Source organism: Accipiter gentilis, chromosome 2, assembly GCF_929443795.1.
Source record: "Accipiter gentilis chromosome 2, bAccGen1.1, whole genome shotgun sequence".
NCBI classification, from domain to species: domain Eukaryota; kingdom Metazoa; phylum Chordata; class Aves; order Accipitriformes; family Accipitridae; genus Astur; species Astur gentilis.
Genome location: NC_064881.1, coordinates 23,474,747 through 23,499,939, shown reverse-complemented (window position 1 = coordinate 23,499,939; position 25,193 = coordinate 23,474,747). Strand labels below are relative to the sequence as shown.

The 25,193-nt window shown below is 45.4% G+C and overlaps 1 protein-coding gene across 4 annotated transcripts in view; it reads left to right on the top strand.

The window, feature by feature from the left end:
* The first annotated feature begins 8,529 nt into the window (after nucleotides 1-8,529).
* Nucleotides 8,530-25,193, top strand: part of PAG1 (phosphoprotein membrane anchor with glycosphingolipid microdomains 1) — a 117,158-nt gene continuing 100,494 nt past the window's right edge. For 3 of the 4 annotated variants that reach the window (XM_049823182.1, XM_049823156.1, XM_049823166.1), the window contains exon 1: nucleotides 8,569-8,658. The gene's annotated coding sequence lies outside the window, so the exon portion shown is untranslated. Of the gene's footprint in view, nucleotides 8,659-25,193 lie in introns of all 4 variants that reach the window. The other variant, XM_049823188.1, reaches the window with a different exon arrangement.

The following is a 25,193-nucleotide window of genomic DNA, read 5'->3' as shown; positions in this document are numbered from 1 at the left end:
AAGAAAAGAGTGTCTGAAGATGTCAAAAAAGGATTTGCATCCCAGGATTGTTCCAGCCAACACAGGACAACTGACCCACCTCTAGCAGGTTCCTTGGAAGCAAGCTAATGCTTCCGACCAAGGTATTAGTTTGGCTTATTTTCTTTTATACTTGCCTTGTTAAAAGAAAAAAAAAAGAAAAAGAAAGTAGCAGACATTTTTGAGAGTGAATGTTGCATAGTGATATACAGTAGTATCTGCCAGTAGTTTAAAAGAGACTTCAGAAAACGGAGAATTAAATGTCTTTCCTAACATTAACACTATACTAAATCAAAAGATTTACTCTCCCTGAATTTGAAATAGATTTAGCTATATAACTGAGCAGATAGCCTTTGAAACAGAAAGGCCTTTTTATCAAAAAGGAAATAGTTCCTGAGTTTGCCTAGGGCATGTTTCCTTCCACAAGATTTGAAAAGGTGGGAAAAGAAAGTGGAAAAATCTTTCATGTAACTTATTTTAAAACACATATATTACATTTTTGCATTTCAAATAATGACTTGTTTAAATTTTATTCTGCCTGTAATTTTTCTCTGTGTAATGGATTTTGTTTGCTTCTCATTTTAAATACATCCCTATCTTGGGGCACCTGAAGTATGCATTAACTCAAAATTAATTTCTGCAGTTTTAATTAATTATGATGCCTATATTAAAATTGTACTTCAAGGTTATTTTTAAAATCCTTTTTTCTTATTTGTAAGATACCAACAGAGAGGGGAGATGTACATAGCCATAAAAGTCATTCTTGAGATTCAAAATATATTTATTCTTTTTTTTTTTTTTTTTCCAGATCTTCCAGGCTTCTCTTCTGAGTGCCTGACAACTCAATGCCATCCAGAGAAGCCTGAAAGAAAAACTATTACAGAAATAAGAGGTAAAAAACCGTATGGGAGCTGGACTCCTCGGTGTCACAGCTGTGCACCAGGACTGGCTCAGCTCACCTGCCTTGGGCTGCTGCTGCTTTCAGAGGAGCTGATGCCCCTGTGGTCCTTCCCCCCACCTGTAGCCCTTGCGATAGGGCTTCTTGCAAGGCGGACAGCCACAAGCCTGACCCCACGCACAGCGTTTAGCATGCCATGTAAGTCTGAACCTTTAATTTGACCTCCAGCTTCCTGGCAGGGGAGGTGAGAAAGGTCAACTGCTTTAGGCTATAATCCTTCAAACCTCTTCCTAAATGCAGTCAGCTGTGAAAAGAAGTCATACACTGGTGAAGCATTTGTCATTCAAATTGAGCATTTGCCTGGACTCCTTCCACCCCCCAGGACCTGAGTCCTCTCTTGCCCAGACCGTGAACTGGGGAGACAGACCCTGTACTTTCCCAGTTGGGGTGGGAATGGGCTGCAGTGCCTCCTCCACTGATTTCTGATCTCCGAGCAGGACAATTTTCACCTTGAGAAATGTAATTCACCTCGTGCACCACCACAGCTCTCACTCTGGACTATGATTTCAGCTCTTCTCCTTCCTGCTCTCCGTATTTTTCTGGTATCTTTGTGAGTAATACTTAATCATTCTTAGCCTAAAGGCAAAGAAATTTTTCTAGCCTTCACAAGAATCAACCTTTTACCTCAACGTGTGACAGAGTGGCAATGGTGCTGATTTTCCTCTCAATAATTTGTCTGGCTTTTTTTTTTTTTTTTTTTTTTTTTTTTTTTTTTTTGGCAAAAAGCTACTTTTGAGCATTAATGGCCACAATATGTTCAGGTTCATTACACTTGGCAGGTGGGCTATTAATTGAAATGAGCATTAGTGAATTCGGAAAATCTTTTTTACTCAGTTCCTCAGGCAGGTTTTGATTTGCTTCCAAATACTTGCTTTGTGGTCAGGCTAGACATTTGTAATAGGCTTTTCTCTGTGGTAATGGCTTGGATTTCTTGATGGGGTTTGTCCGTGTGTTTTTAAGGATCACTTCAGCCTCTTTACACACGATGCAGCAGCATCTCTGTTCATATTTAACAATGGGAAATTGGTCCTTTATTCACCAAAGCCAGCAGTGTGTCCTGAACTTTGCTGCAGCAAACTGAAATTGTGTGGTTATCCCATTTTTAATGCAAAGAGTGGGAGCTCAGATAGACTAAGTAATTTGTAGATTCAAGCATGATGCTTGTGACATTAGAAGCCAGTCTGCCATCTAGTAATTATGTTCAGATGGATTTGGGTCAAACTCACTTGCTATATTGTTTCTCCTAGAAAATGAACGCTATGATCCTACATGTTCTTAAATGGCAGTTTAAAAACTATTGACAGAGGATTATATCACAGCAGTCTTAAAGATTTTATTTAAGGTAGTTATGCAGGAAAAAAAAAAATTAATGAAAATAGTTTGTAACTGTGAATGTAGACAGTCATTACTTTTAATATTAGCAACCAATTTTCTGACTGAATAATTCCTATGCAGATTTCTAATACTTGTGAAAAAAATTTTATTTTGATGTGATTTTCTGAACCAAAATATTTTCTCAATCAGTTACGGTCATTAGTTTTAATTTATTATTTTCATTCTCTTTCCCAACCATCATCTATAATCAATGCTGCAGATGAATCATTAGTACTACTTCTCCAGTTTCCTATCAGCATGCTGAAAGTCTGACAGATGAAAGTCAGTTTAAAGGTGCAAGTGTTTTCCTTTGTCTCATTCAGGCCATTCCAAAAGCTAAAACCACCTACAGTGGTAAAAATCATCATCTTTTCCAGCAACAACTCAAGATATGAAGAACAACCAAGTGCTCCTGAATAGCAATACTGCAGCACTGTCAGCTAAAATGCTGCCATGGACACCTGCTCACTCCCTCTAAAAACAAATTGCTGGATTGTGTCGCCAGAACTGATGAGCCTAAAAAAATCTAATGTCTCATGACAATAGGATTCCTGGCTGGAAAGCTGTGTGTGGAAAAGCGCTGGGCAGATGCACCGCAGACCTCGCTCTGCTCCCCTGTAGCTGTGCTGCTGAAGAGCAATCGCAGCCCAGTCAAGGCACTCCAAGGCTGGCAAAGTGAGTCAGAAGCCACCGCCAGGGTCCCGGAGCCCACCCCATGGTGGGGAACAGCGGTCATTTGCTAAAGCTGCTCGTGGGTGCAGGAGCTGCTCAGCAGATACAGCAGCTCCTTTGGTCTTCTCTCCTTCCTCCTTGATGAGAAGTATGGAACTGGGCTTCCCCGATGGGGGCATCACATGGAAGGACTTTGTCCGTTCAATAAATTCCTCTCCTTTGGAGGAAGCCTAGGCCCAACACTTCTGTCAGAAGACGGCTTACTTGCCAGCAAGGCCTCAGCATTAACCAGGAGGCAGAACTAACAATGACCATCTCAGATTAATTGGCCACGCTAGGAACCATTCCTCTGACAACTATTTTACGCGCCTCAACCAGAGTGCGATCTGTCACTGATTTCAGAGATGTGGCATGTAGCCATCCGGGCTTTCATGGGATTTTTTTGGCCTGCAAGAAAGTTCTGTTAGATTATTTATTTTGTTGCCTTGCCAATGGCAGTTTCTTACTGATGCGCTCCTTGAATGGAAGCAATGCGAATTTCCTACCAGCCCCCACGCCTCCTTTAAAGTCCCCTTCCTATCCCTAACGGCTTGATTACCAGACGTGATGGTACCCTCAGGTCCTTTTGCTCCTTAAAGAAGTAGGACTGCTCAGACCTTTTGAAAACCAGGCCAACAATGTACCTTTGGAGGGGTAATTGTTATCTCTGTGGGCAGCTCCAGGCAATGTCACAATACGCTCTCTTAAGTGAGAATAAAGTCCACACTAGATGGAATGGGTGAATGAGAGGCTAGGAGCTGAGGCAGGACTGGTGTGAAGAAAGAAACACACGTCAGCCTGTACAACTTCTTTTTCAGTGTGCAGGGAAAGGGAGCTGAGTGAGGATGAGCCTCTCCCCTGTTGCAAGGCAGACAGAGCACATTAAATCACACAAAGTGGCATGGGTGAGGGACACTGGAGGGGCTCTTTTAAGCCCATGGTACTTCTCTGCATTAGTCACCTATGGGAACTTTACACTTGTGTAGTTTAAAGTTGCATTCTCTTTATAATAGCTTTGCTTATACTATATACAAATGATAATTAGGGGATATACCTCAACATATCTTCAAAAGATACTTCTGTTTCCCCAAACCGCAGAACCCTGCAGGCTGAGAACTCAGATTTTTCCCCAATTACTTACTAAAACTTCTTTAATGAGTATTTCTACATGAATAAGAGATGTAGAACTAGGACCACGCTATATACTGTATAAAATAGGAATGAATTTAGGGATCGCAGCAAACTGCAGAGCTGCCTGCTCCCGCAGAGCTTGTGCATTCCTGGGTTAACGTGCGTAAATTGGCCTCTCAAGATGCATCTGTGAGCACCTAAAGCATATCCAATGGCTTGCTCTTGCCATAAGGGGGAAGTCTTGTTCCTTCTCCTCCTTTTCTTTCTCCCCTAATCCAGACCTCTTCCCAGCCAAAGACACTGCCTCCTCACTTGTGGTGGCTCTGGAGTTTATTTGACTTGTCTGTGAGCTGATTCAACTCACTGACCCAGCAGAAAACTAGGCAGCTGGTTCTTTCGGGGTCACGTTTCTGCTTGGTTAGTGAGCAGCACTGGTGAGTGAAGGGCTTCATCCATTCACAGGTAGCAGAGCTGATAGAAGAGAGACCATGGGATCGCATGGCTGGGAACAGGGCCTCCTCCTTTTGGTGGAGGTGAACTGCTGTCTTAGTGCATACCATCCTACGAAACTGAAACCTGAAGTGTCTAAATTTGAGCCCCTAAATCCATTTTAGACATCTGAAAATGCAGTTTAGTAAAACCACACGCTTTGCACGAGCGCAGCTGAGGCCAATACTGTGCATCTGGAGTGTAATGCTTCCAGAAGCTTGTACAAGTCCCGCTGCCCCCCTGCCCGCCCCCCTGCCTGCCCCCGCCACTCCTTCCCACACTGGCAGGCCGGGCAGCCAGGGTACTTGTACGCCTTCACTGGGACCTGGGCTGGGAGCTGATCCCACTGAAAAATAACTTCTGCACCCAGCTCACTTACAAAGAGTTGCACCGGTACGATGCAGGGCAGCGCAGGGGCTGAACAAGGGCCAAGGATGGGCTATTCCAGCCCGGGGCAGAGTGAAGGTTGTACACGTCCAGCTGCGCCTTGCTGCGCCTTGCTGCTGCTCTCTCAAAATGTTACAAGTCAAGGGCTGTGACCTCCAGCAGCTCATACGCCTTTTGCTTCAGCTATTACTGTGTTAGGCTGCTGCCCTAACTACTACCAACAACAGCCGTTTGGGGAAAAGCTTAAATCGGGTGCTTGATTTTTCCTGGTTCTCAAATGGGAAAAAAAAGCAATGGAAGTGCCCGAGATGGAGGGTGGGCTGCTACTACGTATGTAGATTATTCTTATATTATTAGCATATGATTATAACCACGAAGTTGCATAACTTAGGCTTGCAAGGTTTCAGCCGCCCTTCCTCTCCTGGTCCCTTATGCTATTTTTTACATTCCTTTGTTGCATTTTGCCTCATGCTAAACTGTAAGGCCCTTGTGGCCGGGACCACGTCATTTATGTAGCAGCGTAATGCCTCAGATAATGGAGCTCTAGCAGCGATGGGTGCCTTTGGGAGCGCCTGTCACAAAAATGACAGGAGGGAATAGTTTCACTCTTGTGGAGTGCTGAATTAATCATGTGTAAGAGTGCTTGATTTTTGCTAGCCTTTTTGAAGGACTTCATCTTTGCCTCTTCCCTACCCAGTTCCTTTCCCTCCATCTCTGCCAGCTATCCATTGCCTTTACGCCCTACCCCTGCGTTTTGACTCCATGGCTGATCTTTCCCTTTTGTCAAAAGATTGCAGGCTGCCTCCTTTCCTTCATTCTCTGCATCTCCCCTTTCCTTCCTGAGCTTTGCCTGCGCGCTGAATAGGGCTGCAAATAAAGGTTAGTTAATGAGCAAACCACTTCCCTAGATTTAAAAAAGAAACATCTAATAATTGTTTTCTTCCTAAATACAGAGGAAGATAAATTAAACCAAATGGTATTTGGAGCTGGAGGGCAAAGGGGAGAGAGGAGGTGGGAGAGAAGAAAGGGAGAGGCAGAGGAGGGCCGCCCCTCTGCTTTGGAGCTGTCTTCAGCTTTGTTTATATTTGAACAGGAGTATAGCTTAAGATGAGAATACAAATTGTTACAGCAATACCCCTTTTATGCTATATGTAGTGACTCTGGTTCAAAAGCAAGTATATGGTTTTGATTTAGCTTATGTTTTTTTGGAAGGTTTTTCAATTAATTAAATCCAAATAGACTAAGTATCTGGAGGTCCTGGAATGTCTACAGTAGGTTTAAAGAGATGGAAACTTCCTGTGGGTTTCAGTGTACTGGCACGCTTTGTGCATCCCTTGTGAAGACTCGAGGAAAATTACATTTTGCTGATGACATCAAACTGTGCCAAAAGATACAGCTGAAGGGGAGTAGCTGCTAGAACACTGGTTCCCAGTCTTTTTGGACCTGCACAGTACTGTTGCTCTCCAAAATTTCCTACAAATCAGAATGTGATTTCATACTTTAAACTGAAAACACTACGGAGGCACCAAATGGCTATGATGGCCTACCAGGGCTTTATAGGACATCTGTGATCCTTGAACAGAGCTGGGGAACCGCTGGCCTAGAATGAGGGAGGACAGAGGTAGAACAAAAGTGCTCCCTGCGTGCAAATCTTCATTGACTACAATGACAAGAAACCAACACAATTGGAGGGGAAAGAGTTAAAAGTCATTCAGATAGTTGGGCTCATTGAAGAGTCACCATGTGGGATATGGATGCAGATGTCAGGGGTTTCACAAAGCCTGCTTGTTACTAATGGAAGGATTAGATGGGGAACTCTCTGCAAGAAGGATGGGCAAAGGAAACCAGAGAACAAAGTCTGAGAAAGACATCATCAGGTCAGCTACAACGTGCCAGTATAGTGGCACATTAGGAACAGAGAAGAAAAGCAACACCAGATTGGTAAAATGACAATAATCAGCTGGATTTTACAAGGGCTGGCAGGCTACATGATAGAATAACACACATTTTCTTGCAGGAGCCATGCGGACGAACTGAGATGGGCTGGACTCTGCTAGACGTGGACTACGTTGCCCTACGTTGTGAGGACACAAGTTGTTGGACAAAGAGCTTAAAGAAGGCTCAGAAGAAAAAAAAACAAACAACAAGTAAATCAACAGAGGAACCCAACAGCTGGCAACACTGAAAGACGATGTGAAGAAAGGATCAGCTCTGAGGATTCGTTGGATGGATGCGCATGGAGATAATAAACTGAGCTACAATCTTGCCAAAGATTAGATGAAGATGAAAATGCTGATGCTAGCAGTGTATTTGGATTATTAAAAAAAACACCACAAAACCAAACCAAACAGGCAAACAAAAACCCCAACACTTCTCTGCATAGGTAAACCCTTGCTTGCTAAGCATCAAATGCAGATTCAGGCTCAAACCTTGAGCCCGCCACATAGGTGACGTGTGTTACTGCAGGATGGAATAGGGGTTTGAACTTGTTCTCAGGAAGCAAGAAACTCACTGGATGTTAGGTCAGTCCTTACATCTGGGTGGAAACTTATAGTAATTGTGCAATTTCCCTAAAAAATCCCCAGAGATCTAAGTTAGGCATTTTGCCTTTGCAGCCTTTCCTGCCTTTGCTCTTACAGCGCTTTTCACTCAAAGTCCTTGCACTTCCCTACGCCGTGTAAAATACGGTTATTTCTTTCACTTAAAGACCTCGCTACCACATTAAAAAGCCACCAATAACTACGCGGAGGTCCTTTTTGTCATAACACCTGTCTTCATTAGTCATGCTCACTTAACGGGGGGGGGGGAATAACAGGACGCCCGGATTCATCCTTTTCTCCTCCTTTTCCAGGCTGCCCACCGGAGCACCCCCCAGCCCAGCAGCCTGCAGCCGGGCCGCCCGTGTGCAGCAGCCGGGGGCGGCGGCTCCAGCAAGCCGCCGCTGCAGCCCCGGCCGCCGGCCCCAGACCTCCCTCCGCCGGCGCTCCCCGCTGCTCGGGGGGGGGCGGCCGAGACAACCCCCCCCCACACACACACACACACACCCCTCCCCTCCCCGGGGCCGCCGGCAGCGCTGCAAAGCGGGCAGCCCGGCGCCGGCTGGCACGTCCGTGCCCCGTCGTCCCCCCGCCTCCGCGGAGCGAGGCGCTGCGGCGGCAGCCTCCGCAAAGGCGCGCTGCGGGGCGCGGGGGGCGCGCAGGGGGCGGCGGGCCTGCGCTGCCGCCGCCGCCGCCGCCGCCGCCGCATCGGTCGCCTCTCGGCGGCGGGCGCGGGGACATGCGCACTGCCGGGCGCCTGCCCGCGCCGCGCTCCGCGGCCGCGCTCCGTCCCTCTCGGCCGCCAGCCCCCGGCCCGCCTGCCGGGCGGAGGGGGGGAGGGAGCGGGAGGAGGAGGAGGAGGAGGAGGAGGGAGGGAAAGAGGGGAGGGGAGGGGAGGGGAGTGGAGAGGAGAGGAGAGAGACGCGCCGCAACTTGCCGCTGCTCCTCCCTCGCCGCGCCGCTGCCCGGCCCATGCGGGCTGCGCTCCGCGGGCAGCGCTCCGCGGGAGGCGGCATCCCCGGGCGCGCCTCTCCGCGGGGCCGGCGCCTCCCGGTGAGTTGGGGGCGGTGCGCGAAGTTGTCGTGTCTGTGGTGCTGGTTTGTTGGGGTTTTTTTGGTTTGGGGGGTTGTTGGTTTTTTTTTCGTTTTTTTTTTTTTTTTATTTTTTTGAGGGAGGGGGGGTGGGAGGACGGTGGGTGCTGTCGCTGCGGGCGCGGGTCGCTGCGCGGCTGCGGGAGGCTGCGCGGGTGCGGGAGGCTGGTGGCGGGGCTGCCGCAGGGCTGCGGGGCTCGGCGCGGCGCGCACCGCAGGGCTGCCCCTGTCCGGCCGCGGTCCGCGCTGCGGGCGCGGCGGCCATTTGGCTCTCTGGGGGCTGATTTGGCCCGGAGCGGTGCGACGTGCGGGGCACGGTGCGGGGCACGGTGCGGGGCGGGCAGGACCCGGCCCCCGGCCACCGGCCCCCGGCCCCCGGCCGGGGTTCTTGTGCGGCATCCCGCGGCGGCGGGGTTCTCCTCCGCGTCCCCCGGCTCTGACTGCTGCGAGTCAGCCCCTTAACTGTATTTTCATTCAAATCCTATGACATGGTGACAGCCTCCAGTTTGTTTCGCAGTGGCATCTGCTCTCGGTCTTGGAAACTCTTTAAGAGGAAGGGATCGCCAGGGGAGAGCAGGGGCTGCTTTTCAAAGCGTTGCGAAGAGAGCTGCAAGCACAAATTAGTCCTAACGTCTCATTTGCCGTGCGTGATGCTTGGAGCATTTATTTACCTTAGTGCTTCTGAGGGGGGAAGGAAGAAACTGGCAGCGTTCGTACCAGAAAGTTGTGTGTAGCTTGAATGCTTACCTACGCCAGTGGCCCAAATTATCTAAATAAACAAACATAGTGATTTATAGGTGCCTGAACCATAATGCTTTGAACGATAGAGCTCTTTAACCTTTCTTTCTAATCTATCCCTCAGAGATTTGGTTTTAAGGAGAGTAATATATCATCTGTGGTGCTGAATACTTGAGTTGATTACGTTTGTAAAAGGAATGGCCTTTGTAACAATACCGTGCCATTAAGCAACAAATGCAGAAAAAGAGCAAGAGAGAAAAAGCAAAGTTAAAATTTCAGCAGCAGATTTTTTTCCCCTTCTTAGCAGCCGTGCTCGATTAACTTTTATCCGGAGTTCTTATTTTATTAAATTAAACTTCAAAAAAATAAGTGCGCTGTGTGAAAGCAGAAGCAAATCCTCCTTAGTCCTCTTGAAGTCTGTCTGCGTTGCGGTTAAATGATGATCGGAGCAGTGTCTGTTAAGAGAATTTGCAGAATCAAGCACTGCTAAGGATACCCGGTAGGTAAATGGAAGTACGCCGTCATTGTGTATGTTTCTCTTACTTAGACAATACAGAAGCAGAAATTTCAAATTCCAGCGTTTCTTGTTTTACATCTTTAAAAAGAATGTTGCCCTGATAAATATACCTATATGTGAGGTGCGCAGCTTCATTATAGCAAAAGCGCCTCCTCTTACTGGAAAAGCGATTCATTCAGGTGTTAGCTTATTTAACACGGGGCCAAATTATGCAACCTGTGGAGCACCTCCTGTAAGGGGTGAGTGTCTTTTGCCCTCGCTGAAAAAGAAAATAGTGAGTACAGTATGCGCAACATCATGCAGGCCTGAAGTACAAGAACAATTTTATCTTTAACCAGTATTTCAACACAGGATTTTATTAACATAAAATCAATATTCAGGTCAGCAATGGGGATCTGCAACTTTCAAATGAGAAGCTGATCTGAAGGCAACACGTTGCTCATATGAGTAAAGGTTGTGGGATATGACACTCAGCAAGCTCACCTATCTTTTGTTCGGTGTCATTTATTGAGGAAAAGAAACAGGTAATCCATTGCATTTTAAGGCATGGTGCTCCTTGTAAGCCTCATCACCATGCATTTGAACATGAGTGTGGCTTTAGATCATGTATTGTATACAAATGACTGCTGCTAGATAACTTAAGCTCTAAATTTATCCTGCTATTAAAGTTATATTGATCAGAAAGTGGCAACTGGATTTCAAGTCCTAAATAAGAAGTGCTCAATAATCTAGAGATAATTCATATTTTAAGAAGCACTGTTCTGAGGAATCCACAAGCAATGCAATCGAGTTTTCCTTACTGGCTGTGTGGTGGCATTTAGTTAAGGAACACTTTCCTGGGGCGGTGCGGGCTTCATTGACACACAAAGGACTTAAATCTGTTTATCAGCTCATTGATGCTGATGGCGAAGTGCTGTAGAGTTCAATGACTGGAACAGGACACAGTCTTTTTTCCTTCCAGTAAGGATGAGGATGGAGAACAGAGGGGCTTTTTCAAAGTAGTTCCAACACCGTATCATTTGTGACTGCAAAATACAATGTAAGAATGAGATTAATAGACCAAGAAGGCTTGAAAACATTGTTTAACACTTAACTGAAACAATAAATCATTCAAATAACATCACCCCGGCTCCTCTGGCGATGCCTCTGCTTCCAGGTGTTGAGAACGGAGCGGATTTCGGGTGCGGGGTGCGAGGGTAGCTCAGCCCCAGAGCGGTGGCAGGAGGGCAGGGGTATTGCAGCCTGGTGGCTGTGCTGCGGCCAGGGGGGGAGCCCGGGAGGGAGCCCGGGCGGGGTGAAGGGGCAAAGAGAGCCCCCTCCCAAGTCTGAGTTTCTGCTGAATGAATGGCAACTGCTGGCCCGGGACCTGTGTGGAGCCAGCAGGGAAGACGTGCTGGATGAGGCCCTGGTTGTACAGCCTGTAGCTTGCAAGGAGGCTGCACTGGCTGCTCGCTGCCCACCCCTGCATCCCAAGGATGCTATCAGTTGCAGGTCTTACATTGTCTATAACGATGCCAAAAAACTTCTGTTCTGGGGAGGGAAGAAGTTCAGGACGGCTTCTTCCTTGGGAAAATGGTGTGTTTCTAAACGTTTGTATCATCAGATACTGCTTACGTTGATTAAAACGTGGAAAAGGCAAGCAGTGCACACTCATTTGTGTAATACTGCTAGTAATAAACTCTAGACTTTGAAATCAGTGTGCGTTTTTGAGGGCTCTTGGAAGTCCTGTAAAATCCTGCTATGCAGATGAAGAAACTGAAGCCTGAAGATTCAGCTGCAGATTTACCGAAGGGAGTTGAGGTGTCCTTGGTTGCTGTTCCCCCATCTCCATCCTGATGTCCCTCATGCTCTGATTTGCCGCACTGTGCCGTGGCTTCTCTGTAGGTCTCTCACGGGCACGTGTGCCGTGTCCGGCTCACCTTCCCTCTGGCCCCTCACCTCCCGAAAACCCCATGTGCCGTGCAGGCAGCGCTGCCCTGCTCATGAACTGGGGTAAATACCAACCCGCAGGTGCTCTATGACTCACTTGAGGCCCCAAGCTGCAAACCCCTCTGAGTTTCGCTCTGCTTTTCCTCTGTGGTGAAGTGCTTTGCCCACAGTTACCTGGGCTGGGGAGGGTGAGCTGCGGCTGGTGGGACCTCCAAAGGTTGCTCCTGCAAAGGTGCACCAAGCACAGCTGTCAGGTGAAAAAGATGAGTGACGGGAGGCGTTCCTTCGCTTTGTGGATGTGATATAACCAAGTTTTAATTAAAGCAGTGGCGGTAGATTATTAAGGCAGATAAATACTGCCTTGTTACAGCCCTCTTGGGTCGTATGTAAGCAGTATTCGTTCTAGAAAGGATGAATGAATAGTCAGTGTGAAGGATAAAGATCAGCATTGTTAATCACTCTGGAAGTCTTCCGTGGGAAAGTGTAAACTCACGAGGGAAGATACTGTCCATAAATGTCATTTAAATATTTGCATAACTTGGGGATAAAATTTTGACACTAAAGGCGTGCAAGTACCAAGTCATGTTTGGGTTCCTGTCACCGATAGCTAGGACTTGTACAGCTGGGGTTGGTCAGTGGTGGCCTGTATTTCTACCTAATGCTTTGCTAGCAGTTATGAAGAGCTCTTCTTCAACACCACTATGAAAAAAAAAAGTTAATTGTTCTTGTCAAAGTGCAGATAAAAAAATTAGAAACTTGGGAGACTGCATTTGCTTAAACTCTTCTGCTTCAGGTGGGGTTAACCCTTCACTTCTGGTGTCCCTGGGTAAGCAGCGTGCCAGTCGCCATTTTCTAGGCTAGGGGCATGGTGGCTTGTCGTGGTTTAAGCCCAGCCAGCAGCTCAGCCCCACACAGCCACTCGCTTTACTCCCCCCCAGTGGGATGGGGGAGAGAAATGGAAGAGTAAAAGTGAAAAAACTCGTGGGTTGAGATAAAGACGGTTTAGGAGGTAAGGCAAAAGCCATGCATGCAAGCAAAGCAAAACAAGGAATTGATTCACCACTTCCCATGGGCAGGCAGGTGTTCAGCCATCTCCAGGAAAGCAGGGCTCTGTCACCCAGAACGGTGACTTGGGAAGACAACGGCTGTAACTCCAAATGTCCCCCCTTCCCTCTTCTTCCCCCAGCTGTATATGCCGAGCATGACGTCCTATGGTCTGGCATATCCCTGTGGTCAGTTGGGGTCAGCTGTCGCAGCCGTGTCCCCCCCAACTCCTTGTGCCCCCCCAGCCTCCTGGCTGGTGGGGTGGGGTGAGGAGCAGAAAAGGCCTTGGCTCTGTGTAAGGGCTGCTCAGCAGTAACAAAAACATCCCTGTGTTATCAACACTGTTTCAGCACAAATCTAAAACGTAGCCCCATACTAGCTACTATGAAGAAAATTAACTCTGTCCCAGCCAAAACCAGCACATGGCTGATCATCCGCTTACAGTTTGTGGCTGTTGATACATCTGCAGGGTGAGAAAGTATGCCTCCAGGTGGGAGGAGGTGGGTTTCCCCTGCCCCCCATAAATAACTGGAAATGGTAGGAAATGTTCCTGTGCTGATCTTTGGTTTTGTAATTCTCGTAGAAGTTTCTTTTGTCCTTTTCCAGCTCTCAGAATGTGATACAATCATTGAAAAAAATCTGCATGCTTTCATGTGAATGCAATGAGGATGAGCCTTTGAAAACATATCTTAGCTCATGTTGATGAATAAACAAACTTGGCCAGAGTAAATCTTTTCATCTAACTTCAAGAGCCACACTGTAATGAAGTAAATATAGATGTACTTAATGGACTACTTTCATCCAAATACATAACAAACCCTCCAAAGTAATGCAAACAAATCCAAAATGGATTTCTAAGTGGTTGGGGGCTTTTTTTTTGGTACTGAAGCAGTTTAGTCTAGCCAGGCTAGGACAGCACTGGAGCTTGCTCTTGGAGTTGTGGAGGTGCTGGGGTCAATCCTGGCCTAAATGTGAAGGGGCAGAGAGCGCACCAAAGACCCAGCTCTTCTCCTGCGGTTGTTCTGCAAAAAAGGTGGAAAGTGCTTGTTCCATGTGTGGTTTGAACCACCTTATTTGATGAGCTTCTCCCTGAACTCATCCTGTTGGAAGGCAGCTTGCGGATGAGGCTTCGAGAAGCTGGGGAACCTGCACTGGCTGCTGTCTGCTCCCCCTTGGCCACAGCCCGGCTCAGGACCCCGTCGATGAGCCCAAGCTGCACCAAGAGAGCCCCTGCAAGCGCGGGACGGTGGGCAGCCCGCCTCTGGGGCAGCCTGCGCATGGCGTGCCGCTGCTTGGCCAGACCCTAACCTGTCCGGGGGGGCTGCTCTGCAGAGCACGTCCTGGCGGTGCCCCCGCCTGGTTCCTGGGTTCACGGAGTACCTGAACTTGGTGTTAAAGGGGGCCTCGGGGCTGTCGCGGCAGCTGCCGTAGAGACAGTCCTTGAAGTAGGACTGTGGTGGTGGTGTTGACTTTGGCAGCGTCTTGTTGGTTGGAAGCTGTGGAGAAGAGGAGCTCAAAGAACAGTTCTGCAGATCTGGATGTTCACTGCGTGACAGTGGGTTTGGTTTCCTTTCGAGACTTGCGGGATGACTGTTTCCAGCGACAGCATTGGCAAATAGATTAATGACTTCTTGTGGAAAGCGTGCCGAGCAAATACAACTGTTTGGTTTCACTGTCCTAGCTTCATGGAGAATACCAACGTCCAATGTTTGTATTTCCCATATCACAGAAAGAGTCTTTGGATCTTCTCTTTTAAAAAGCACAGTTATAAAACAATTTTACTTTAAAGATGAGTGCTTTGTTTTGAAAAGGAGAAACCCTGTTTTGGAGAAAAAGACCATAACTTGGTCTTATCTTTTCTCGATAGGAAAAGTTCAGGTCTATTTCATTCCATTGTGGAATAAAATTCCATTCAGAGCTGGGCAATATGCTTGTAAGAGTTTGAATATTAGACTGTTTTGACAACTATGTCAGCATAATTACAGAAATTCTTCAGTATGAGCTTTTCCTTTGCTGAGATCTTGATGAGTGGGAAATACTATAAAGAATTATTTCTGTGAGTGTTGGAGGAATTTTGTGAAAGAGCTGTAAATCTAGGAGACTGTTGTACTTTAAAAAACATAACAGTAATTTACTAAAATCCGGATTCAACTCACTATTTGATACCTGGAACAGTCAGACATCCAATTTAGCTCGCATCTGGTTCTGTTGTGCCATGTGTACAGAAGTGAAAGTATTAAAAGCGGTTCAGCTTTGGATGTGTTCGTCTGGGGATTTACTCATAAATAATTGATAACCCTCTGGAACAAAATCTCTTCATTACTCTGTGGATTGCTCACCTCTTCCCTCCCGCGCTTATTGTTCTCGCAGGCACGGGGGAAGAAGGAGGCTCGGCTTTAATGAAGGTGTACATCAGCCTCCACTGCTCCTTTCAGAAGGTCACCCAACTAAACAGCGGCAATGAAATGCATGACAAAAGATAAACATTTTATTGTCCTACAGAGATATGTGGCATTCCAGTGTTTTAGAGGAACCACTTAGCTGCTGTATTTAAGACTTCTTTTCATCCTAGCATAGAAGCAGTGCTTATGATGAATTACTAAATCAGTGAAATGTTTGCATCTAGTGCACTACAGGATAGGACATTAAATTAAGGGTTGTTTGATGTGCAGTACCAATTACAACTGTAATATTCGGGCTTGATCTTTCAAGATTTTACTGCTGTTAAGTATCCTTGCTCAGACTGCTGACTGCAATGGGACAAGTCTTTGAGAGCAGTGGTTTCTCATTTGACCAAGGGTTTGCATGACTGAGCTCCTGTTTACCAGACATTGTAGCGTAGTGATGAATTTCCTTTCCCGCAAAAAAAAAGAAGAGCCGTTCTGCTACCCGCTGACTTAATAAAGTGTATCTGAGTTGATCTAACAAAATCTCATTTTAATGGAAAAAGTGTCTTAATGTAAGATCAGTTCATCTTTCTGATGACTTGATTGCTTTAGAGTTATTAGCCAAGTTCTGTAACAGTCTTTAAAGGTGCTAATACTTGCTTGCAGTTTAATAGCCCTAACTATGGCTAATGTACAGGAAATGTTCAAATCACATCATTGAGAGAGAACCCTAACAAATCTTACAGCTATTTTAATGTGAGGTTTCAGATGTTACTCTTGTTTAATTGAAAGGTGAATGGTATAAAGGCTTTGTCAGTCTGCTGTTTCCAGGTGACAGCACTTTCTATGGAGTAACTGTAAATCCCAGAGTGCTGATCCCAGCTTTCCGCTTCAGGATTCATAGCTCCAACTCTTCCTTTTTTTACCTGGCAGAAGTGTGCATCTGTGGTGTTGTCTGGATTTGTGGCTTCCAAAAAAATACTGATTTCAATCAAATAAAATGAGAAAAATTTTCTGAAATAATAGTCACATTCTGCCTGATATTGGAGAAAAGGAGGCCTTCGCTCCTTCTTCTATAAACCAAAAGATTAAGCTTGCTTATAAAGGATTAACAGAGCTCTCTTCTGTTAATTCGTAGTGGTGTAGTCGAAGTGCCTGATTCTACATCAGTGGAAAATCCATTATCAATCAATGCGAATTTTGCAGCTGAAGCCAAAGGGATTAGAGGCTCGTCGTTCGGAAGTGACTGAAGGAGAGAAAGACCTGGATATGCTTGTTGCCACACGGCTGTGAGCCACCACTGGGGTGTGGCCACAAAAAAAGGCAAAGGAAAATCTTCAGTTGCCTCAGGCGGGCTATTTCCAGAGGTGTATGAAAGTGCTAGCGCCACTGTACAGGGCTGTAGAGAAACCTCACCTGGGGTGCTGCTGATAGTGAGTTGTTACTCACGTCCAGGCAAGATGATTTCAAAGTAGAAGAGGTACACAGGGAGAGATGACCTGAAGTCCCCTTCTAGGGATTGTGCCATGGTGGGGGGATGTTGAGGAGGTCAGATGTGCAACAGGGGGGGGAGTTAGGAAGAGTGGCGGGAGAGGAGCACAGATTTAGCGGTGAGGGGTGTGGAGACGTACTGGTGCCTATACCACGCTCTCTTCCCTGCTGCCCCTCAGGCTTCCACCCAGGCACGCTGGTTTAAGAGACTGGAGTGTAAGGGAGATGCAGGAAGAAATTGCTCAAGAATTTGCTACTGACGGTGTTGAGGGTGATGCTCTAACAAATTGCATTGCTTGCAGAAGTTTCTTCCTTTAATAAATAATAGCTACTTTTCCTTCTAGTAGAGTATATAGACCAACACTCAAACTGTTAGGCCCTGCACTGTAAGAAACCCTGCGGTTCCAGACTTACTTTAGTAAAGAGTATTCACCAAGCACATTACAACATATAATTTCACTTTCTTTTGAAATGCTGTCATAGAGCTTAGCTTAAAAGTAGCTCTGATCCAGAGCCTAGTTTTGGAGAAAAGCATGATCTCCGTGACCACTGCTGCAACGTTTGGTATGTGCTTTTCCAGGGATGGAAGCTATTCAGAGTAAAAATTACACTTTTTACAACAATTTGGTAAATGTAAATGTATTGTTTTGATCTGTTATAATAGGCAAGATTGTGTCATTTAGTTTGGCAGTTACAGAGATTAAATTAATTTCATTTTCCTTTACTCTTGTTAAATGCAAAATAATTGAGCACTCATCATGGAAGCTTGGGGCTCCCTTGTTTGTAGCTTCATCATTTATTAATCTAACACATTAGATGAGAGGCTTTATAGATTTGCTTGCCTAAGAAAGAAGAAGAAGGAAATATATAAGGGCCAAACTAGATATGTGTATTCTGTCTCACACCTTGAGGTACTGTCAAATATTGCCTCATTTTTAGTACACTTTGTAAGAAAGGACACTGCTTTTCCCCCAGAAGGGTAAGTTGTGACCTAATGCTTAAATAGTCTGAATAAGCTCATATTTGGATAGGCAATGTTGCTTGTGCAGTTCCTCCTCCTCATGCTATATAGGGATATAACATTGTAACCGGGCAGGCAAAATAAACTACAAATAAGCACAATGTAAAAAGATATGTTTGGGCACTATCTTGGCCATGTTAGTTGGCTGTCCTAGTTACAGGAGGAAGCCATTTGTGACGTGTCTTCCCCTAATTTAGCCTTTTCAGAAAATGGTGTTGGCCTAATACAGGCAGTGGTGCAATAACAGCTCAGTGGTGGCAGAAGAGCTCTTCTTTCTTACCTTTATGTAGCTGGAGGGGATTTGAAAATTGGATATTTCACTCCGTCTCTGCAGCTCCAAGTAGCCCTGACACTGCCAGCCATGGATTAGTGAAATAAATCCCTTGCATTCATAGTGAAGTGGAAAGTATAAAGAGCATTTTCTGCCTTCCCCCCCCCCCCCATTTTTAATGTGTCATTTGCTAGCTGGCACAGTGACCTCCATTTCATGACTCTTGTGATGTGACTTGTCACAGAGCTTTTCTGTGTGGATTAATTCATCACTCAAGGGAGTAGTAGCATGAGACATTATGCATGTGAACCTGAGGTAAGCAGTTACCTATAGACCACCTATAATGAGTCTGTACTTCAAGTATTATCTGTTAATGCAGTTTGATTTTGGTTTTGATGTGATTTTCTTTCCTTTTTGTTTTATCTCTTTTCTTAACTATGTCCTTGGTAGTCAAATGGGATGTATACATATAGTCATGTTCTAGTGTTGCCAATGTAGCTGAATTTGGGGGAAAAAATATTCCTGGCAATTTAATACATGGAATTTGCCAATGCATTGGGAAACGGTTTTATGCTAGTTATGTAGAGGTATGGTACAACGGTTCAGTTTTCCAGGGTATCTTGGTGAACAGTCTGTCAAATCTTTTAAATTGTTGTTCCAGTCAATTATATTGACTGAAGTGAAAGCAAGAATTAATCTTTTTTTTTTTTCCCCTTCTTAACATGAAGATTTAATTTCATACTCTTGATTTACATTTCAGTATCAATTGTGTATTTTAATTTGTGTGAGTGAACCCTGAAGCCCTTACTCACTTGTGACTCCATCTTTAATTTTGCCTAACAAGTCCATCTCATTTCTGGAAAGCACGTACACGGGGAACTGATTAGCGTTAACAATCGGGTAAATGGTAGGGAAAGAAGTGGTGTCTGTGTCTGGTTATGGGAGCGCGTTATGCTGTGGGGTCTGACCAGTTACGATGAATTGTTGGATGCTGGTTTCCAGGTGATTTCTGTTATCATCCTCCCCAACAGGTTTGGTTAAAAACAGCCCTAGGGAAGTACTGGAGAAAGCAAACTAGCCCAGAAGCAGAGGATTGATTTCCCACCAGAATGGGAGGTCATTATTATGAGGAAATCAGCTGAATTATTTACTTGGCAAAGCAGGCAGATAGCCAGTAACTCAGCATTTATGTGTTTCCCATTTATTCAGCGCTCAGGCATAGGGTGGATGGTGCAGTTGGTTCCCGACAAGGACATCAACACCCATAGCTGGCCCGGCAGGAGAAGCCCAGTCTATGAAACAAGTGATGGCACCCCCAGACTCCTGCAGGGTTGGCCTTGACAGACCTGCCTGGCCATGTTCTGGTTTCCAGCACCTGCAGAGACATTGTCAGGGTAGGGCAGGTGCCAGACCATGGAGCCGGGGGAGTATTCTCTTATGGGTTTTCTGGAGGCAGGCAACTGGAGGTTCATCCCCAGCTGTGGAGCATGGAGCCTGAAAGTGCTGGAGTCATCCGGCACCATGGGACTTGGGTCCGTGCAGAAGTGAGGTGGTCTGAGGTGATTGTAGCTATCCCGGGACATCAAAGCCCTGGAGGTTTGCACCTCGTGGTTGGCAGTCTGGGAACCTGGAAACCCTTGGCTGATTTTTGTCACTTCTTTGCTTCTCCCAGCTGTGAGAATTACTGAAATATTAGTTCTTGGGCAGTGGTAAAATTAGCACGAGTTATCAGTTTTAAGCAGCAGTAAATAATATTTTATTCAGGAAATACAGTAATCAAGAAAACTTGTTTTCACTTGGTTTTCTGAACTAGGCAGAAACTATACATTTCAGTGCGGTGATTCCCTGGGAAGGAGAATTTCCAAGTCTTTGCAGTTTCTGTGTTCCACCCGGCACGATGTGTGCCCTGCTCCACATAGCAGTTGTATTTTCTAGATTAAGTATTAGCCTGTATAATTAATGACACTGATGCTTAAAAAAAGCATGAGCTTTAAACAGAAAAGGCTTCCTTTCACTGGAGTCTAGAGGAATGAAAAAAAACCAAAAAACCCTCAGGAATTTTTCTGCTTAAGCTATCTGTCAATAGGTGGTAATCGATTTTCTGAGGTATAACTCTGAAATGTTAGTGTTCATCATTTAATAAAAATCATGCTCCCTGCAGTTCATCAGCAACTGGCACTTAGAAAGATTGAATTCAGAAAAAATAAGTGTGAAGATTGCTGTAGGTAAATGACCAGAGCTGAGAGATTTATACCTTTTAAACACCTAGCTACCTGGTTTTGTTAACACTCCAGTACCTGTGACGTGTGTCTGTATCAGCCTGATTTTATGCAGATAGGAGCAAGCTCTTGCAAAAAAAAATAGTGCTATTAAGTCGGTTGTATGCTGAAGAGCAAGGGTTTGGTGGCAGGGAGAAGTGCAGTACTGCTTTTTCTTCCTGCAACTGCTGTTTCAGTTTAGCAGTAGAGGAGTGTTGTGGCTGACGGCATGCACTGCAAACTTAAACTTGCCTTTTTCTCACTCTCCTGCATGATCCTCTTTAGTGGATTTTTGTCCCTCAGCCCTGGCAGTGATGAGGGTTTAGTACAGGAAGGGGTTAACTTCCAAAAGCATAGTCTGGCAATTTGGTGCATGTGGAGCTTTAAATTAGGGGATGCTGATATAGTGCAGATTGTAAAGTGGAGCTTGCAGAAGGATGTAGCCAACATGGGATTGAGGATCACAGGTCATTTACATGCTGACACGAGTCTGGCTTCTGGCGGGGCAGCTGTACCTGTGGCTGGCTGCAGCTGATTAGTGCTGTGTCCAGGGGATGTCACCTTCTGCTCTGCTACAGAGAGCAGCTAGGAGTTATCCCACACCCAGAATTTGAATTTGTAAGTGGTAGGTACCAGGAGCAAGGGGAATTGCAGAGTCCTGCCCCTGGGGAGGAGCAGCCCCCGGCACCAGTACATGCTGGGGTCTGACCGGCTGGAAAGTAGCTTGGCAAAAAAGGTCCTGGGGGTCCTGGTGGACACCAAGTTGAACCTGAGCCGGCAAATGTGCTCTTGTGGCAAAGAAGGTGAATGGTGTCCTGGGCTGCATTAGACAAAGTATTGACAGCAGGTGGAAGGAGGTGATCCTGCTCCTCTGCTCAGCACTGGTGAGGCCACATCTGGAGTGCTGGGTCCAGTTCTGGGATCCCCAGTACAGGAGAGACATGGACATACTGGAGGGAGTCCCACAAAGGGTCCTGGATGATAGAGAGGCTGAGAGAGCTGTGTCTGTTCAGCCTGGAGAAGAGAAGGCTCATGGAGAATCTCATCAATGTCTACAAATACCTGAAGGAAGGTACAAAGAGGACAGAGCCAGGCTCTTTTCAGTGGTGCCCAATGTCAGGACCAGAGGCAATGGGCACACACTGAAACACAGGAGGTTCCTTCTGAACATCAGGAAATGCTTTTTCATTGTGAGGGTGACCAAGCACTGGCACAGGTTGCCCAGGGAGGTTGTGGAGTCTCTGTTCTTGGAGATACTCAAAAGCCATCTGGACATGGTCCTGGGCAGCCTGCTCTGGGTGTCTCTGCTTGAGCAGGGGGTTTGGACCAGATGACCTCCAGAGGTCCCTTCCTACCTCAACCATTCTGTGATTGTGTGACGGTACCAACTACACTCTTAAGCAGCTGTGCTGGATGGGTGGTAGGACCACCTCTGTGCCACCTTCTTTGCAGACAGACTTTTTTTAAGAGACCCTGTTCTAAAATAACAGTTCTTTAGTTTGTTCTTTAAAAATTTGAAAAAGATTACCCATTTTCACCGTAATAAAGGGTAGCGACATATTCTTGGTACCTTATGTCGGCCTCTCAATTCAGTCCCACTTTTTCATGTTCAGTTTTTAAAACAGAAAATCTCTTATATGCTCCCTGGATTGTACAGCAGGGATGCAGTATCCATTGTTGTCTTCCTGATCCTGCAGGATGTGTGCAAACGAGCAGTTATTTCATCTGTTCTGACCACGTATGTGAAAAAAAGGAGAAATCTCATTCTTTGCAGCGACTTGAGCCTGTAAATGTTGGACAAATAATGCTTATGCAAGCCACTTGTCTTGCTTTTTCTATTTCCTTTCCTTTAAAGCTCGGTTCTTAGTAGCTCCATCTCCGAGCCGTTTGTAGCTAGTGTTGAGTCCCGTGTGCCTCCACAGAACAGCAGACAAGGTGCTGAGCTTAGCTGTTGTACTAATAGGCCTTAAGTGGTATCATATCCAAGACTCAAGGCCGGAGACTTTTATCAACACAAGCCTACAGAGAGGGCTTTTGTTGTAAACCACAATGGTACAGTGTGCCACTGCGTGTTTCCTCCTCCTGGTGAGTTAACAGCCGCCTGGAAACAAACCCCACCAAATGTGCTGCTTTTTATGCACACGGGAGCAGTGGAGCTGTTATCAGTGACCTTAGCCTTCTTGTTTTGGCTTGCAAGCTAATTTTGTATTAATTACAGACATAGCTTTAATCTTCGTCAATGGGGCAGCAACAGTAGAGTTATCCTTTGACTATTGATGTCCAATTTGTTTTTATCCCCTGACTCTCTGTTTGCAAAATAAAGACTGAAGCATTTTTCGTATAAATTTATTTCCTATTCATGATTTTTAAAATTCACAAAGAGCTTGATCTTAGATATACTGGTGCTGCCTTCTCAGTCTAAATACTGTTGCTCTAGTGCAATCCTTGGAGACTGTAGGAGGCTTTTCAGGTCAGGGATGAAGTTTTTTGAGGTGAAAGAGGAGCAGTCTTAACATAAGTTGTTTGATTTTCCCCAAGGAGGAGTGTTCCTGTTTTAGGAGAGGATGAAATCCAAGCCTTTCCAGAGGTCCTCCCCAATTAAAGGCATGCACGAGAGCTTAGGTACCATTTAAGTTTTGAATATCAGAGACTTGAATAGAGAAACAGCTGCATGTGTGATAGCGTGGCTAAGACCTTAGTGAGCTGCAAAATGGGTGAAAATTGCTTCTTTTAAAATCTGAACTAGGAAGTGGATGTAGACTTATGTAGGAGCAAGTTTAACCAAGAGAGATATTCCTTCCTGCAGAAAAGAGACTTTGTTCTTTGGTTTTGATACCTAAAGTCTGTGGTGCGGGAAGAAAAAATGCTTGGCAGGATAGGAGTTCACACAGCATTTTAATTCATTTTAAAATATTTAGAAAGGTTCAGAAACAAGCTCATTGTTAACCAAAAGATTGCAAAGGTTGACAGGCCAAAGTGTACATGAACAATAGCTACTGAGAAGATTTCCATAACTGAAAATGTAGATTTCTTACCACTTTGGAATTTGCATGTTCATACCTGTCCTGGTTTCGACTGGGGTAGAGTTAATTTTCTTCCTAGTAACTGGTACAGTGCTGTGTTTTGGATTTAGTGTGAGAATAATGTTGATAACACACTGATGTTTTTAGTTGTTGCTAAGTAGTGCTTAGCCTAAGTCAAGGACTTTTCAGTTTCCCATACTCTGTCAGCGAGGAGGTGTACAAAAAGCTGGGAGGGAGCATGGCCAGGAGAGCTGACCCAACCTAGCCAAAGGGATATTCTATACCATAGAATGTCATGCTCAGTATATAAACTGGGGGGAGTTGGCTAGGGGGGCTGATCGCTGCCTGGGGACTGGCTGGGCATCAGTCAGCGGATGGTGAGCAATTGCATTGTGCATCCCTTGTCTTTTGTGGATTTTATTTATCTTTTTTTTTGTTATCTCCCTTTTCATCATCATCATCATCATCATCATTATTATTATTATATTTCAATTATTAAACTGTTTTTATCTCAACCTATGAGTTTTACTTTTTTTTCCTGATTCTCCTTCCCATCCTGCCGGGATGGGGAGGAGTGAGTGAGCAGCTGCATGGTGCTTAGTTGCTGGCTGGGGTTAACAATGACAATACACTGTTGTGGCTCCAGAGGGATTATACATTCAAACCCCTGGTTCAGAAAGGTGACTGCATGGATAAAGTGACACTTAGTGCTACATTTGCTCTTTATTATACAAGAGGTATGTTTGGTTTTGGTTTTGCTTATATAAAAAATGTGACACTCCTAAAACTGAGAAGAAATATTCTGGTATTTCTATCTTTTTATTGCAGCTAATTGGTATGAAGCAGTGATGCTAATATCTGTAGCTAATAAGAAAATAAATCAGGCTTTTTTTCAGTTTTATATTTTAATTGCCTTATACTGCATGTGTGGCATGAGCAGTGAACTCAAGAATTACCCTCCTGTTGCATTTAGGCAAACTTACCATTTATAATACAAAGAAAATATACACCAAGACTTCAAAGAGTTTCAGAAAAGGTCTGAATTACATGTGTACATATCTGTCTTTTAACTTTTAGGGCTTTTTAGACACTGAAGTACCTTTCCCACACCTGAATAACAGCAGACCAGTTGAAAACAGGAGAAAGTCAGGAGAGAGAAAATTAATATCCTCAGGCTTGGCATGGGACGCTGCTTAAACACATTGTAAAAAGTCACATAAGGCATCTGCATCTGTATATAAGCAAGCAGAAACAGTGGCCGGCTGAAAGCACAAATGTTAGGAGTTACTCAGACTACAAAGATACCCTCGAACATATGGGTATCGGCCCCTAATGATTGCAACAAAAAAACCCAGCCAGACTGTGTTGAGTCAAATGCAAACTGAGTGTGAAGATCTGTAAAGGACTTTGAAGAGCAAAGAATCTGCAACATAAAAGTAAATGATGGACTGTATATATATCTTTCAGAAGGTGGATACCTGTAAGAGCACAGGTGGGCATGCAGGGTCACCAGGCAGGACATCAGAAAAATGAGAAGTTAGTTGAATTGGTCATTGCAGAGGAAATTGGGCAGGTGCTGTGTTGTGTAATGAAGATGAGAGGGTGTCAGACTGCTGGGGTATCACAACAGAAGTGCTGAAAGGAGCTGGAGAATTGAATACGGAGGTGTCACCATGTGTTGTACAGAGCATAGACAGTGCTCCGAAGAGGCAGCGCTGCTGACAGAAAACACGCCATGTGCGTGGATGCCACAGCTGTGATTTGTGAATCTGAGCACTGGATTTCACTTAAAAAACCCTGCAATTTTCAGCAGAAAGC